Here is a 17,396-nt window from a genome sequence, read left to right as displayed (position 1 = left end):
AAGACCATTCATTTCTGGAATCATTCAAAGTTCTCAGGCCAAATAAAACTTTTAAATCAGATAGACACACTCTCCATATTTCTCCATCTCATGATGTCTTCTCAGATGACGTAAATCACAACTCCACATTTAATTTTGAAGAATATCTTTTTCAAGGATGCCCTATCTTCTCTCACTTTAGTGGCCTCTCCATAAAGGTAACAGCCTGGGAGCAAAGTCGTTTCACCAAAATGCCAGAGCTAGCGGAAGTGACAACACACGACCCTTAACCTCTAATAACAACACATTACATCCACATGGATCCACCAGGATGCCCTTTGTCCTCCTTCTGCACTCTTTTGCGACCTCTGCGACTCTCTCTCCCTCTCTATTCTCCCCTCTGGCCTGACTCACTGTGCAGGGCACACTTTGGATGTTTTTATCTCCTCAGACCTTCCCCTTTCTGTCCCTCTCACCACTCCTCTCTCCTGGTGTGATCACTTTCTCCTTTCCTCCCATCTCACCCTCTCTACCCCCCAGGCCAAGCCACCTCCATCACTGCCACCCACCTTCTCGATCATCCGACCCATGAAGTGTGTGTCAGTCGAGGCTTTCACCGCCACTTTCTCACGTCCCCTCTTCCTATGGATGACTCTGACCCTGACACAGCCCTTTCCATGCTCCACTCTGCTATATCTGATACTCTCGATACTCTTGCCCCTGTCATGAGAATCCGCCTGAAGCCCAATGCCAAGTTCAACTCATGGTACGACTCGGACCTCGTCACCAATAAATGCAAGTGCAGGGTGGCCGAGCGGAAATGCGTGCTTCATGTACATCCTCTGACAAACTAGCCTGCCGCTTGCTCCAAAGGCAATACCGGCTCCCTATCTTCATCAAGAAGAGAGCTCATATCAAAGCCAGCTTCTCTGCGGAATCTAACAACTCGGCTGAACTATTTAAAATGTGCAAGGAACTGGCCAACCCTGCCACAGTCTCTACCTCTTCTGTCCCCTCCCAGGCCCTCTGCACGGGACTGGCTTCTCACTTTATCTCAAAAACTCAGAACATCTTGCACTCTACTCCCTGCTCTTCCTCTGGCCCTTCTGCAGCCAACTCCCATCCCTACTTCTCTGCCTTTCCACTGTTCTCCGCTGACGAGGTTTCTAGACAAGTCCGATCTATGAAAGTCTCGTCCAAACCGGTTCAACCCTGTTTTTCCAAAACCATCAAGGACAACATTGACTCCCTGGCTCATGCCCTGGCCGACTTCTGCAACCACTCCTTCACCACTGGAATCTTCCCATCCCCCCTGAAGCACTCCCTTGTGCACCCTCTTCTTAAGAAACACTGTGCTGACCCCTCCTGCCCGGCTAACTATTGCCCAATCTTCATCACTCCCTTCCTGGGCAAACTCCTAGAAAAGCTGGCCATCTCCCAGCTTAATCTCCACACTGAATCTGTTGGTTGTCTTCATGACCATCAGTCTGGCTTCAGAGCTGCCAGAAGCATGGAAACTGCTCTCCTGAACATCTGTGAAGACCTGCTCTCCAACCTTGATTCTAACACCCCCTGTGTCCTCATCTTGCTTGATCTCTCTTCTCCCTTTGACATGGTCTACCATGCCATCCTGCTGAAATGTCTCAGTGATAACCTGGGTATCACTGGTCAGGCTCTGATGTGGCTGACTTCTTTCCTCTCTGACCGACCCTCCCAGGTCCAACTTGGGTCCTTCCTCTCCGCTATAATTTTCTCTACCTGTGTTGTCCCCCAGGGGTCTAACCTCTCTCCCTGGCTGTTCAACGAATACCTAGCACTTCTTACCCACCACATTGCCGCCCTCTGCCCCACTTGTCAGTACTATGCGGATGACACTCATTTTCAGGCTACCTTTGGCCACCTCTTCTCCGTCTCTCATCACTGACTGTCTGTCTGCTATCGAGGAGTGGTGTGCTACCAATGACCTCTGCCTTAATGCCAGTAAGACTGACATTCTCCTCATCGGCACACCCACTCCCTCCTTTCCTGTCTCTCTCTGGCCTGCCTCTCTTGGCCCTCTTCCTGCCCCCACCTGCGAGGCTAAAAACCTTGGGGTCATCTTCGACTCCACTCTCTCCTTCTTTCCCCACATCTCTGACGTCTCTAAGAAGTCACACGACCAGCTGCACCTCCTCAGAGGTATTCTTCCTTTCCTCTCCTTCCCCCAGAAGCTCACTGTCTCCAGAGCTCTGGTTCTTTATAGGCTGGTCTACTGCAAAACCTCTTTCTAAATCTGCCTGCCTCTACTCTCCGCCCTCTGCAACTCATTCTCAACCGGATTGCGAGACTAGTCCTTGGCCTCAAGCCCAGGGATCGTATCTCTCCAGGACTGAAATCTCTGCATTGGCTCCCAGTGGCTGCAAGGATTAAGTTCAAAACCCTCTGCATCGTCCACAAGGCCTCTGGGGCCTCAATACCTTCAACTCTCCCTTCCTAAATATATTCCTTCTCGAGCTCTACCCTCATCCGCCTGCAACTCCCTCCTGGTCAGTCGCTTCGCCAAGCAACAAGTTGGTGGTAGATCTCTTTCTTTGGCTGAGGCCTACGTCTGGAACAGCCTCCCTGTCCCTCTGAAACTTGAGAACCATCTCCGGTTCCGTAAGCACCTCAAGACCTTCCTCTCTGCTTCTGATTTCTCTCCTCCTCTCCCCTGCTGATCACCTGGCTGAAACTGATACTGCACTGGTTACCTGGCTACCCTTTGATCTCGTGCCCAGGTTCCCTCCCCGCCAGTTGCACAACTGCACTGGCCACCTGGCAACCTTTGCACTCGGGGGCTGTTTCTGTATCACTACAGCCCCCTACCATCAATTGACACCTGATGTCTGCACTTACCCTTGCAGTTGCCACCAGCTGGCCACACTTTGTATTTATTGTTTTATTTATTTTTACTGATATCCTATGTACTGCACTGCCACCTTCCCTTTCCCCCCACACTTCTCTCCCTCCCCCTCTTGTTGCACAGGCGCGTTATGAATGCCATATCATATCATATCCGTCTCTAACCTAGGGATGGGCAGCCCCATGCTAACCCAGGCATCCCTCCTCTCCATTCTGGTACTAGTGTTTACTAATCCCTACTGTCTAAATTCTAACTGGCTAAACATGATGGCTTCAAGCCAAACATCATATCTAACGGAATCCCTCCAGGAATTCCAAGGTTAAACCTTCCCTGGGCCCTAAGTTGTCATTGGATCAGATGATAGGTGCCTTCCAGGCAGTCAAGTCTCATTCTTACTTTTCATTATGTTCCCTCATACCCATTTCCCTTGTGATTTCTACCAAACTCCCTTATCTCTTCCTACTCCTCTCCCTCCCACTGCAGCCACCATCACTCATCTCTCTTTCTCTTGCACAGTCCTTCTCCTGTCCCACCCACAGCCCTCTCTTCCTATCTCTCCTTACTGTTTACCTTCACTCTCCAATGTGATTCACTATTACTCTCCCTGCTCTGTACTGCTACTTCCCTCTACTCTACTACTACTCTACCCTCTCCTTACCACTACTACTCACTCCTCTCCTTATCTCTATTTGTCTCCCATCTCCTCATCACTACTACCACAACCTATCCTAACCACTACCAGTCTCCTCTATTCATACCACTATGACTCTCACCTGTCCACACAATGACTACTCTCCCCTCTCCATACCACTGGTACTGTTCCTACACCATCCCACTCAGCCAGTCACCTTTCACTCTCTTAGTCACCATCTCACTCACTCCCTATTATCTCATACCACTGCATGCACCTGCGCATTCATTTCCAGTGTCACTTCCTTTCACCTACCAATACCTCACTTAACCCACACCCATTATAGTCTTCCACCTTGCTTCTTTGCAGCATCCTTCCTCTGCCTAGTCTCTTGGCATGCCTCCTCTGACCTCAAACAACCCACAAACTCCTGCCTCCTCTGCCTTCCTTTATGCTTCCCCTGCCTTCTTTTATCCTGCGGCATTCCTCCCTATTGGCTATCCTTCCTTTATGATTCATCAAGCCAATTTGTCCCTGTTCTCGCCACCATGGTAAGTGGTAAAATCAACAAAAGGTATAAATGGGGGTCTAAGATCTCTGCCCCTTTATTGTGTGTAGGTTCACCAGGGCTTTGCAATTTTAGCTTATGATGGTGAGCCATGCCATTCAAGTCCCAGTCATGTGAGCGAGCAGCCTTTCAGCCCCTTACTTTGGGTGGGGTGCTCGTTCTGCAGCTCTCTCACAGTTGAGCATAGTCTCTTTGGAGCATCCCACGTACACATAGTTTTCTACTGCTGACTAGGTCTCTGTTATCCACAGGATAGTTCTAGGTTGGAATCTCAGGTTCTTAGCGACTCAGTAGAGTTTCGGTTTGGCTGGTCACTTGCTTCTCTTTCACGGGGTATGATGACATATGTAGTTTTATGGAATAAATAGATACACACTGGCCAATATCATGCTAGAGAGGTAAAGGGTGATTTACAGTGGCACTGTATATTAGCAAACTCACAATATAAGAAGTGACAGGGATTGGAGTTGTCCCAACTGCCACCTTCCACTCTGTGGTAGGACTTGCTCTGGCTTCTACCCTGGTAGTTCTCCCACCCCAAGCTGAGAGGGATCCCAATCTCTCTTGACAAGGTCAGCTTCCTGAAACTGTCACACACATCCTCCACATCCTTGGGACAGAAAACTGCCTGTGGATACCTTGACAAAGATGTGAATTACTTCCCTTGTAATTTTTTAGGGAACTGGTCAAGGAGAGGAAAGATGGAACCCATAAGACGCCAGACAAAGGCTGCGTTCTGCCATAGATGAACCCGAAATGACTGTACACTCTCAGATTAGAAAATATGCAGTCATTTAAAAACACTGGAATAGGGTTTATGGTCTTTCCATCAAAAAAGAACCACCGAAAAGGTAAACCATCGAAGAAACTCAGAAAATGCAACAAAAATAAATGCATCGAAATGCTATCTTTTATATTTAAAAGAACATATCCATCGAAACTTGTCCATCGAATATAGGAATGGACAAGTTTTGATGGATATGTACTTTTAAATGTAAAAGATAGCATTTTGTTGCATTTATTTTCCCTGTTAAAACGTTACATGGAGCTGTCCAGGCCTAAAATCTTTAAAGTATTTCGGCACTGGCCAGCTTCGTGTAACATGTTCTTTATTGGGGTGGGGATTCCCCCGCAACCCCCACCAACCCCCAGCCCTAACCCCAACCCTAACCCTAACCCAACCCTAACACTAACCCTAACCCTAATCAAAATCCAACAAAATGTATTCAATGAAAATGCATTTCGATGGAAATGACTTTCAATGAATACATTTCATTGGATTTCAATTCGATCCATTTATTTTCGATGGATAGTCCAGCTACACTGGAATTGTAATATGACAGGGACGAGAACAAGGGTAACGAATCACGGATCGCCCGATATTTGGAAATCAATCGCCAGTACATCTGGTTTTTCGTGAAAACACTGATGAAGACAATTAAACTAGTCACATATGTGGAGAGATCCACACACCTCCATTTGAATCTACAAATAGTCCCTCATGGGACATTTTTCCTCATGTTTTACCTTGAAAAAGACTGAAGCACGTGTTGGCAAAAAGGCAAAAAGATAAACTGAATGCACCAAAGCTGTCACTGTGATTAAACAGTAGAAATATCACTGTCTTATTATGTGGAACTTTTTTCCTATCTGGGGCATGTATGTATGGATAAGCGCTTTGATATTTGCACACCCACATGTTTTCTGCATGTGCTTTGCTAGGCAGGGGTTAGCTTTGCTGAGCAGTGCCAACATCTACAGCTGTCAAGCACATGCTGAGTGGAGCATCCACCCCAAGTTACTATAAGCCAGAGCACCCATATCTACCTGGTATATTGTGGGATGTATTAACCCACTTATGCTCTGCCCTGAGGCATCACTGTGTGCTGATGGTGCCAGATCATCAAAATGGACACAAAACACCTATGCGCGCCAAAACCTATGGAAATTGCGCTCTACAAAGTACAAAAAGATGGCTGCCAAATTTACCATGCATGTTGTCAGTGGTGGAACGGAGACCTCACTTCTGAAACATGTCATTGGGCTGCCCAACCAGTAAAGATGGAGCCTGCATGAAAAGCAGTGCTTGCTTAAAGAAATGCGGAATCTTGTTTTGAAATCTTTTCTTGGTTGCTAAAAATACAAAATCCTGGTACAAAACAACCACAAACATCCAATATTCTTGCTGGGTGTCACAATTCACTGAGTTCAAGAAATCCTTATGAAATTGCAGTATCCTGAAAAGCTGAATTTATCATCTAAATACCCACAGCAAAAGGTGCCTGCCTGTGTGGTTCTGTCAAAATCTGGGCACAGTACCAGCGGCCGCCTGAATGACTGTTTTCAAAAGCCTGCTTTAAAACTGTAAACTTGTTCCATTAAGATCTAATGTCTGAAATCTAAGTGACCTGTTATCAAGAGTAACCTAGGTTGTAACTATGTAAACTTCATGGTTTAGAGTCTGGAATCAGTGTTCTAGCTGCTTGTTGAAAATTGCAAGTTTATTTTAAACAAAGAAAAATGTAACAAATGACATTTAAATGAAGCCTGACTCCAAGCCAAAACCAGTAGAACCACTTCCCTCCACAGGGCCAGGCACCTCCCTTCTGCTCTCTAGACCAGGAACTCACAGCCTTGTGTTGATTAAGAGGGGAGGGGCACTTGGGCTGCTCTGGGAAGGGCACAATGGACTTCCTCCCAGGCAGGAGATGCTAATCAGGAAGGATCGTAAATGGCCTCTGCCAGAAGGAAGGGGACAGAGATTGCTTCTGAGCTGCAAGAAGGAGAAGCAGGCAGGGACAGACAAATGTTTTTGATTCACAATGGACAAAAAGCATATTTCTAAAAAGATTGATAATTCACTGTGTACAATTGGAAAGAATATGTAAACCCCGGACTTCTGAACCTAATTTTTGGCTGCACATTTTAAGAGGAGCCAGAACTGTGCTATGTTCTGGGAAGGAACTGTAGAAATTGTGGTTTTATACCAAATGTATTTATGTCAAAAGCATGAAACTTCACACGCTTACAATGCGCACACTTGTACAAAGTTTTGGATAAACTAGATGTTGTGTTCCGGCCTAAAAGGGCAGAATTCTGTCAAAAGCTGACACAAGATCCTACAACGACGGGGATAGGAAGAGCATCTGCTCCACAAAATCTGTGATCTAGATATGTTATTGTTATGAAGTTTGCAAAATTGTAAATATGTATTATACTAAAAGTAGATTTCATGTTGAGAAGCCAAGGGGAGGGTTCTCTGACTCATAGAACCACATCATCATGGTTACACCCTGTTTTATCCTCCAATCGAGGGAGAGGGGAGATTCTAGCCTATAGCCTGCACTTAGGATAATTCAGCACACACACCCCTTTACCAAATGCATAAATAGAGAAAGCTGAGGACTTAGGAAAGACACAGAAATTCACCCACTACCCCGATCCTGGCAAAGCACCCTGAAGGATATCCATCCATATTCCTTGCTCCAGACGCCAGAAAGTTGGCAAAGCAGAAAGGCCCACTCTATAGCTGAACCATTCTCACCTAGGCCTTAAACTTCTAGAACCATAATCCCACAAACTTAAAGGGGAAACCAAAGAAGCAGCCGGGCTGTGCTCTAACTGCTTTCCTGCTAAATAAGTATCTTCAGAACCAAGAAGGGCAGATTAAACCCAATCCTGTGCCGTGCTGTGCCAATCCTGTCCAGTCCTGTCGTGTGGTGACCAGAGCGCCGTGTTGATTGCAGACCCAGTCCTGTCAAGCGGTGTGCCCAGCAGCCTGTCCAGACTGGTGTGCCCAGTAGAATTCCTGTCCAGAAATCTTGACTGACCAGAATACCTGACGGTTCTGTTGAAACATATATAGTGAGTATCCATAGTATAGGACTTTCACTAGCCTATGTACTATCCATAGTCGATCCCTATCTCAAATCCATCCTCTCTTGTATTTCAAACCTGATATTGTTAGAATTATCTTGAATTGCCTGAACCCTCTATCTCATCCATACTACCTTCCTTCTGTAATAGTATTGTTAAACATATCTTTGCGCTGATATATTTCATCTGAAGAAGGCAAGCTCCTCGGCAGGCAAAAACTTGATCCAGAGGCATCCTGGTCAAGTGGCTGTGCTCCCGTGTAGTATTTGCTTCTTCATAGTCTGACCCTAGTGTAAAGAAATCCTGTTTGTCTTTTAAAAGCGCATCCCTGTTTCTCATTGTTGCACCTATCTCAGAAAAACGACCTCCACAAAAATGTCCATAACTTCTTCACGTTTTATGCTAGAAACAAAATGTAAATGTCTGCTTGTAGCTAACATCCACAGCTTTCCATAGAACCAAATCCATATAGTTCTCCCACGATCGCGGAAAAGTTTGCAGCAAATTTTGTCTTAGGAAATTGCTATAACGTGTAAAATAGCTTTTCATTGCACCCAATCTCAAATTTCAGTTTGCACATTGCTTATTGGTGTCAAATCATTGCTAGTGTTTGTTTTCAACCATATAAAGCGACTCCTATTAGAATCTAAACAATTTTAGTCATTTAGCCCATATTTAGTGTTTTACCTATTCCATTCTCAGACAACTTTAAAAACCATTTTAACAGTTTGCCAATCCGTTCTGTTTATCTCTCGTGTTTGCTGGGGGGTATTGGGATTGATATATTTGCTTGAATTCTGCATTCCTGAAACCTGTTCTCTCTCCTCCTATCCCTCTACCTTGCATATTGGGGGGTTGAGGGGTGTGCAGGGGGAAAGAGTAACCACATTGCTAGTTGATTTGAACACACTACCACAAAAGTATTATTGATGTGCTGCATTGTTTCTGCTCATTATTACTCCTTATGATTAAAGAGATTGCTTAGTGTGACATCACCCATTGGTGATTATTGTATCCCCATTAAAAATAGTGTGATTATATTGTGAATATATGAATAAATATTTTAAATTTGCAAACCAGCCTAATTCCTGGTTCAGTGTGACCGGTGGACGAGGGGGTTCCAAGAGAGGGGCGTGATATAAGTGGTACATCGTTCAGAATAAAATAACTTTTAGTGAAAAATAAATAAATAAGGACTTCAGTTGTGCATTACACGCTAGGTGTTGACTTAGGTGAAGTGCCGGATTGAAATCACTTACAATATCCCAAATCTTCTTAACTCGAACCCATAAGAACTTTTTCTAGCAGCCCTCACTTGACTGTCATGGGTACTGACAGCTTGCTCTCTAATATTTTGCTGTTATTTGGGAGCATCTATCCTCTCAGACTTCTCTTCATCCTAGCGACATAGCTGTCTGCATTACAGAGCTTTCGCCATCGTTTTTTTTAGAACATTGATAAGAACTATAACCCCTGGTACCACATGCATAGCATTCGGATGCTTGATTTATCTTTTTTTTTATAGTCTGTGTTTTATAACCTAGTTTCAGGTGACACAGAGATTCCATACAATCCTAAAGTCCAGAGAATATATGGTCCAGTGCCAGATCCTCAGGTCATTTCTACCAATTGAATTTGTATCCTTGTCATGACATAGGTTACCCAATCACTATGGATGCTGCTGGTGGCTATGGTATTTCCTCTATAAGGGCTAGGTGAGGCTAGGGGCTCCAGGTAATTTGTGTTTTGGTTGCTGTTTAACAGCTTTCATACCATATCACCCTGGATCTTAATGGGCACTGAAAGGCATTTTCTAGTAGGTCACTGTTGGCACATACTTGTCAATGGTGGGGGCACCCTTCAACAGTTCTTCTCTTACCCCTTCCCCGAGGTATTGATTTCCCTATGGGTTCAAAGTCTGACTCCTGGACTCTTCTCACAGACTATATGGATCATTTTACTCTGCCATGCCATTGGTTTTCTTAGGGGGGGTAGGCCAAATTCTCTTCTGTGGGCCATTGCTGTAGGATGACTGCCATAAGTAGCTCTATGTTCTCCCGCAAGGGCCCTTCCTCCTCAAAAAATGATCTGGGATCTGTCTCCGTATGTGCCTATCCCTGAGGTTATTGGTTCCTTTCGAGTCTCAGAGAGATCTTCTGATTGCACAATTCTAACCTTTTGCTATATACGTACTTCATCCCCGTTCTCCCTGGGCAGGTCCTCCTATCTCTGCTACACCCTGTCAAGTGACCATTAGTACCTCAGTCCCAGTATGCAGCTGGGGTATACCCAGTACTTTCCTTTCTTGACCCTGGCCTGGAACTACCGTGGCCTGGGGGGTACCAGGTTATTTGTTTCCAACCAGGCTCTACTGGTGCGTCTGGGGGACTGAAGGGCGAGTCATCCTCTTTGTCAGAGGTGGCCCAAAGAACACAAGAAGTCAGAGAATCAGTTAGAGTTTTTTAATGTTTTTATTTCATCATTCCTCTCTTTCTAAAATAGGGATGGGAGTCCTACCCTAACCCAGGCATTCCTCGACTCTGGACAGGTACTAGTGATTGGTAACCCCAACTACCTATTCTAGGTGGAACCTACTCTTGAGCCAAGTTTCATTGGATGTGGTGATAGATGCGTTGCATATACTAAAGTCCTGTTCTAAATGTTTCTTCTATGCATTCTACTCCTTTCCCTGATGTTCTCTACCTCTGTAACGTATCTCCTCTTACTCTCCTACCTCCTACTCCACTTAACATCTCTCCTCTATCTCTCTCAAATTCTTTCTTTCTCTCTCTCTCTCTCTCTCTCTCTCTCTCTCTCTCTCGCTCTCTCGCTCTCTTTCTCTCTCTCTCTCCCTCTCTCTCTCTCTCTCTCTCTCTCTCTCTCTATCTTGCTCTCTCTCTATCTATCTCTCACACACTACCTTTCCTGTACCTCTGATTGCCCTCTCTGTCTTTCTCCTAGCTGCTTACCTCGACCGTACAATGTTACTCACAACTACACAACTACTCTCCATATTCCACACTACTACTCCCATCCCTCTCCTTACCACTACTACCTTCCCTTCTTCTCACCAATACTACTCTTCCCTCTCCAAAACTCTACCACTTTCCTCCCTCCACACCACTATGACTCTCATCTCTCCATACAACTGCATCCCTGCCCTCTTCACACCCCTAATACGCACACTCTCTATACCACAACTACTCCTCTTGCATACTTTCTATAAATTACTCACCTTTCACTCTCCCCATCACCTTCCCACTCACTTCCTTCTGTCTCTCATATTGCTCCACTTACACTTTTGCTCATTCACGTCCAGTGCAACTTCCTCTCAACAACCAATGCACCACCTTGGATGCAGTCTTATGATCTCCCTTCATGCTCCTATGCCCTGTGCTTCCCTTGCCTGATCTCTTGTTCTGCCCCACCTCCTCTGTCCTCACATAGAAAACCCACAGCCTCCTGCCTCCCTTTATCATGCTTCCTCCACATTGGGTATCCTTCCTCACTGGTTCCCCATGCCAATCCGTCCCTGTTACCCCCTCCCTGGAGGTGCAACAATCACTAAAAGACATAAAAGGGGTTCTAAGAAATGCCTTTTTTCCATGTGTGGATCCACCAGGGCTTTGCCACAGCAGTCTGTGTGAATGAGTCATGGCTCCAATCCCACTTTGTGGGAGGGACTTGTAGACCTATCAACCTGTTAATCCGGCTGGGAAGCAATTCTGTGGCTCTATAACAGGTGTGTGTAATGTCTAAGGAACATTTGAAATATCTGCAGGACTCTACTGTTGCCTGGGGCTCTGTGCAGTGCAGAGCTCTCCCTTCAGGATATTGCTGGGTTGGGATTGCATGTTCACAGCCACTCAGTGGTGCCTCGGTTTGCCTGTTATCACACTTCTCTCTTGCAGGGAATCTGGGATATCGAGGTTTTGGTAGGAAATTTAGAAACATTGACCAGCATCATGTGATACAGGTATGTGCTGTTTTACAGTTGTACTGCATGGAAGAAAACTAGCACTGGGCAAAGGGGCAGTGATTGGGGCACTTTAAACTTCCACCTCCCCCCACTGGGGAAGGACTGACTTTGGCTTCCACCATCATAGTCTTCCCACCCCAGGCTAAGAGGGGTCCGCTTGACCCTTGGAAGGGTCTGCTTCCTGACCCTATCACGAGCTGGAGAATTGAAAATAATAATGTCCTGTTACTCTTGCATGAAGTGGTGGAATCATGGCTATAATCTGCTGTCCCATAGCAGGACAGTCAAGAACAATATCTTGCCCTCCTATCCCAGTGACCTCAGGAAAAGGGGTTAAACACTCATGGTCTCACCCTGTGATCGTATGTGTTTTAACAGCCACCACAGAGCATGTACAGATTAACACAAATGGTATCTGTAGACACAGATCTTGGTTCCAAAGTGGTTTCAATGACTGGTAATAGAAATAGCTGACTAAAACCTTAAGGCAGGGCAAATTGGGTATCCAACACTCAACTACATGTGCTTTGATGGCTTTCCTGACCTGGCATTAACCATAATTTGTCAATCTTCCATAAACCTCACAAACATATATAATGAAAGCACCATTTCAGCCACTTTCTATTAGAAACATCACTGTGTATTAAATAGGGATGGACATCATGGAACTCCTGGAGCCCTCATAACCATAAATTAATCAATACTAGTCGTGGATGACTAATTAACTTGTTGCCCCATGTCTTTTCCTTTCCATCCAATACCTCACAGCCATTCCTATAACACGCCTCAAATAGATTCTCACGGACTAGGAAAAACGGTCATACTGAAGCTCATAACATAAATGCAATATATATATTTTTTTAAATGTATTTATTTAATATACAATTTTACTTTAACAGGCACACTTTTAGCATAACAAACACATATGTTTCCTCGTGTGCTGCCCCTCATTCCTTCTCATAAGAGTGGGTTCAAACATGTTCTAAAATATGTATTATGTAACCACTGCTATTATCAACGAGGTCTTCTGCCCTCTGAACAGCACCCACCACTAGATTTCGGTTGACATTGCTTTGTATCCCTCCAGGAAACGTCCAAAATAAAGTGTCCTCTCCTGGGTTAAGCCAGTGCAGTCCACGTATAGATGTGATAGATTTTCCACCAAGCCTTCTATTTTACAAAATCTGCAGGTACTGTTTTTCAAACCCTTTCCTGCTCTGAGTGATGTCACCTCCTTTGTATTAGGTTCTGTCTTACCCTCAGAAATGGTGGTGTAATACCACGGTCTGGAAATGTTTTCACGTATTCCTGGGGCTTGCTGTGGCTTCTTACCTCTCGTGACAAGGAATGGTTTAGCTCGTATTTGCTCCCTTTGTCAATGGTGGTTATCCAGTGATATGTCCATAGTTTTTTCTAGACTTTCAGTTAGATCGTAGTTCAGCAACCGTCAAGCCATCTCCCTTAACTGTGACCTACACTCAGCAGCCCATTTTCCCCGAACATTGTTAGCCCCCCTTCCAGTTCTGTTTTTATGATTTCTAGCATAGGAGGTGTGTTTTCACTCAGCCAACACTCAACAACATGTGCTTTCATGGCTTTCCTGGTCTGGCATTAACCATCATTTGCCAACATTCCATAAACCTCACAAACATATATGCTGAAAGCGCCACTTCAGCCTCTTTTTATTATAGACATCACTGTTTATTAGCTAGGAATGGAAATCATGGGTCTGCTGGAGCTCTCATCACTGATAAATTGATCATTACTAGTCATGGATGTCTATGTAACCTGTTGCCTCATGGCTGTTCCTTTCCATCCAATGCCTCACAGCCATTCCTAAAACACGTCTCAAATAGATTCTCACTGACTAGGACAAACTTTCATAGTAAAGTTCATAACAGAAATGTATTATCTCCTTCACAATAATGTCATGTGCATCTCAAATGTATAGGCCTCAGACGGACACTCTTGTGAAATGACATAACCAGACTTTAAAGAATCGGTTAGATAATGTCCTAATCAGGATAAGAGAAACCTTGGGATGAGGTATTTTCATGTGCTTTAATGCTGTGTGGAAGCTTTCACTGGGTGCACACCTTTTAAATTAGTATATCTTCAAGAACCCTCCCCCCTTACCTCATTTGTTACATCAGTGACATGTACAGTGCTTCATTGTTTCCTACCTACGCTTGAACAATTTTAAAGCCAAATACAAATGCAAATACCAACCCAGGGCCACCCTCAAAATGGTAAAAAAAAAAAATGGGATCAACAGGGAGGCCAGCCATCACCAATGCTCAATGTGTCCAAAGGCTCAAAGACGACATTACCATGGTTAGAGGACTCCTAAAGCAATACATGAAGCATGTGTACATGGCAAAGTCTGTATGTTACACAGATTTAATGGAGAATATCAGGGAATAGTCGTTTTACTGGGCAGGGACTACCTAACCAAGAGGGTGCCTCAAATCCTTTAGCAGAGATTTGTCTATAACTGTGTGTCTCAGGTGGGTTTTTGGCCCTGCAGAATCCTGAGTCTAACTCTCGTCATATTTCACTGTCTTGTACATGATTCTTCATTCATTCAGGAGCCTTGAATCTCAGGTTAAGTCTTTACTTTATTCAACAGGTTTATTTATTCAATCAGATACCGTTTGTGCTGATATGCAGAGATTGTTCAGCTAATCAGAGCCGTAGAATTTCCTAAAGGATGTTCGACCCCCTTCATAAGGCCTAGATCCCTTCCTTTTCCCCAGTGTGTTTTGCTAAGCTTTGAGGGAAGATGTGTATAGGACAGGCTCACATTTTGAGTGTATTTTGAATTTTTGTGGAGCACTGGAAGGCTTTGAGGTGTGTTGTGAAGTTCCAGCTGTTTGGTGTTATTTTTTTTAATCAAGTTTGTTTGTCTTTAGTGTGCTCTTTTGACAATATTTAAAGTGTGTTCCATGTGTTTTGTGTTCTTCGTTTTCATATTAAAAAATGCACATTTCCTTTTGAGCCTTTTCCCTTTTGTGTCTCCTTTTTAATTTTATCTAAACCCCACAAAGATTTACTGTCTGTAATCCTATCAACAACAATCCATCCCCTGCAAAACAACGGTTACTTTTTACAGAGTTATTGCCTCGTGTCCCCATTTGCTGTTGTATTTGGTTTCATGTACAGATGTTTGTAATCGTATAGTAGTTATTGCAGTAATAGAGTTGTTCATTTTTTATAAACTTGGAATTTTGTGTATTTGTTAATGGTGTGTTCATATCAATTGGTTCTCATCTTTGAGATCAGTGTTTCTTTAGTTATATCATGCCTAAATCTGGGAGGAGATGGGGAAGAAGGTAGGAGGACAGTAGGATGAAGTGGTGCTGAAGTGGGCCTCACAGGAGGACAGGGATTCTACTGTGAGAGTTAAGAATCGAGTACCTTTTACTGTTTGAACTTCAAAATAGGCGCATAAGAGGTATTGGGGAATGCCACAGGTGAAGAAGTCTAAGTGGAGGCACGGCCATTGGAGGGGATCATACCTTTACTGCAACCAATTAACTGCACCAAAAATGTCAACATTTTATTTCAACCCCCTTTACACCCTATATATATGTGGGAGGATGAGTATAGTGTGGTTTCCCCCGCATATGCATGGGTTCAGATGGGGTCGAAATAAAAAAGTCATCATTTTCGGTGGATGCAGTTAGTTGGTCACATTATTCACATAGGTCCCATTGGAGGAGGCCCAAAGGCAGGGGAGGACGGGTCTTGCTGATGGCCACAATGGCAAGGATTCTAGTGGGCAACCCATGAAGGCAGGGCCAGCAGAGGAGAATGAGGACATGCTCAATATCTGGGGGAGGTTCAGGGGAGGATCAACCTGTGGATATTCTGCAGCAGGTGGTGGACCTACCTGAGTGCGAGGAGAAGCAGGCAGATGAATGTGACACATTGGATTCCACCATGATAATTGAGAAGAGAGAACCTTGAACTTTTTGTGGTGCCCATTAATGGCAAAGGCCACATAGCATTACTGGACCTTGGATTACATTGGGTAGTCTGAGGTGTTTGGGAGGCCTCATGCAAAGGAGACTGAGAGGAGGCAGCGTCATTGGAGGAGGCGACTGCCTACCTCTTATGGACAGCTCCACTGAGTGAAGAGTGGCACTATTTCTGGTGGATGACAAAGGTAGTGGAGGAAAGGGAGGGCATGTTCATTATGTGGTAGGAATCAGGAAGAGAGGCAGTCGGGTGAGATTCTGCAGGAGGTGACAGACCTACATGAGAGGGAGGAGAATCAGGTAGGTGAGTGGGTCGGAATTGTGAAAGAGGGTGAGCTTCTTCCTACACGTCCTGTGGCAGAGTGGGCATACGAGTTTGGCACGCAGAGACAAACACAAGAAGGACCTTTCCTAAAAGAAATGGTGAAAAATGTCAACCGGAGTCTGTTTTTACAGATAGGTCTTGGGGCCATATTGAAAAACATGGCTGACCTGATTTTTAGCTACCATTGTTAGCGGTCGGGAAAAATCATGGTAAGTGATCTAAACCACTGCCACCATCCATTTAAAGTAGGAAAAGGTAACATTTGACTGTTACATGAGTGTTTTGACTCAAGGGAAGGTGGGCAACCCCTCCAGCACTCTACAGTAAGATAGTGTGTGCTGGGTCAGTACATTTAAAGAGACTAGTAAAGTCAATTTAACTTTACATGCTCTCGGAGACAGTAGTCAATCCCAAAGATGGTATTTAAACCTTGGGAAGTCTGAAAGACATCCCTGTGCCACTGCACTGAAGGTGCTGTGTGACATACAGAAAATGATGATGCCTATGGAGTTGTGTTAAAACTCCATAACCAAAGAAAACAAAAGTAAAACACAGATCAAAATACATGGACGAGTGGGAAAAAAAGGCTCTCACTCTTCCCAGGTAGACAAATTAAATCCTAGAAATCCAGCAAAGTTGCTTGGGGTCTCAAAAGATAAGGGAAATTAGCACATTGTTAGAACTCTCTCTACCAATAACCTCTTTACATAATAACAGTACTGTCTTGCAAGAGAAACATACAGTGGCCTGCAAAGTTCCATTTGGTTGTTAGTTTTACCCACATTCCTCTGGAATCCAGTGTTTTCCACCCAAATGCAGGGCATAGTCTTTTGCAATAATTATATCTAGGTTAGTATAGTGCAGGTGTTATCTATCAAATGAGTTATGACATTTTTCGCCACACTCAAACATTCTCACGACATTGACCTGATGCAATAGGGCATGACTGCTATGAACTGATGAGGTACAGGGTTCAGACGTAGGTGTCCCAATCCCAATCACTGACACAGCCTCAGTATTTTCAGGGGTAATTCTGCAGAGTTATGAAAGTATGCTGATTGTCTGATGGTTTGGGAATGGATACATCCCAGGGTTTTTTCTTACAGAATCAGTTGCTATTTATTCTTTGTGCCAGGCTTTTGACATTCACTGTGGGCTGAAAACACACATAATTTAG

Source organism: Ambystoma mexicanum, chromosome 6p, assembly GCF_040938575.1.
Source record: "Ambystoma mexicanum isolate Mex_15411 chromosome 6p, UKY_AmexF1_1, whole genome shotgun sequence".
NCBI classification, from domain to species: Eukaryota; Metazoa; Chordata; class Amphibia; order Caudata; family Ambystomatidae; genus Ambystoma; species Ambystoma mexicanum.
The sequence above is the reverse complement of the archived record's forward strand: the minus strand, read 5'-3'. Positions refer to the sequence as shown.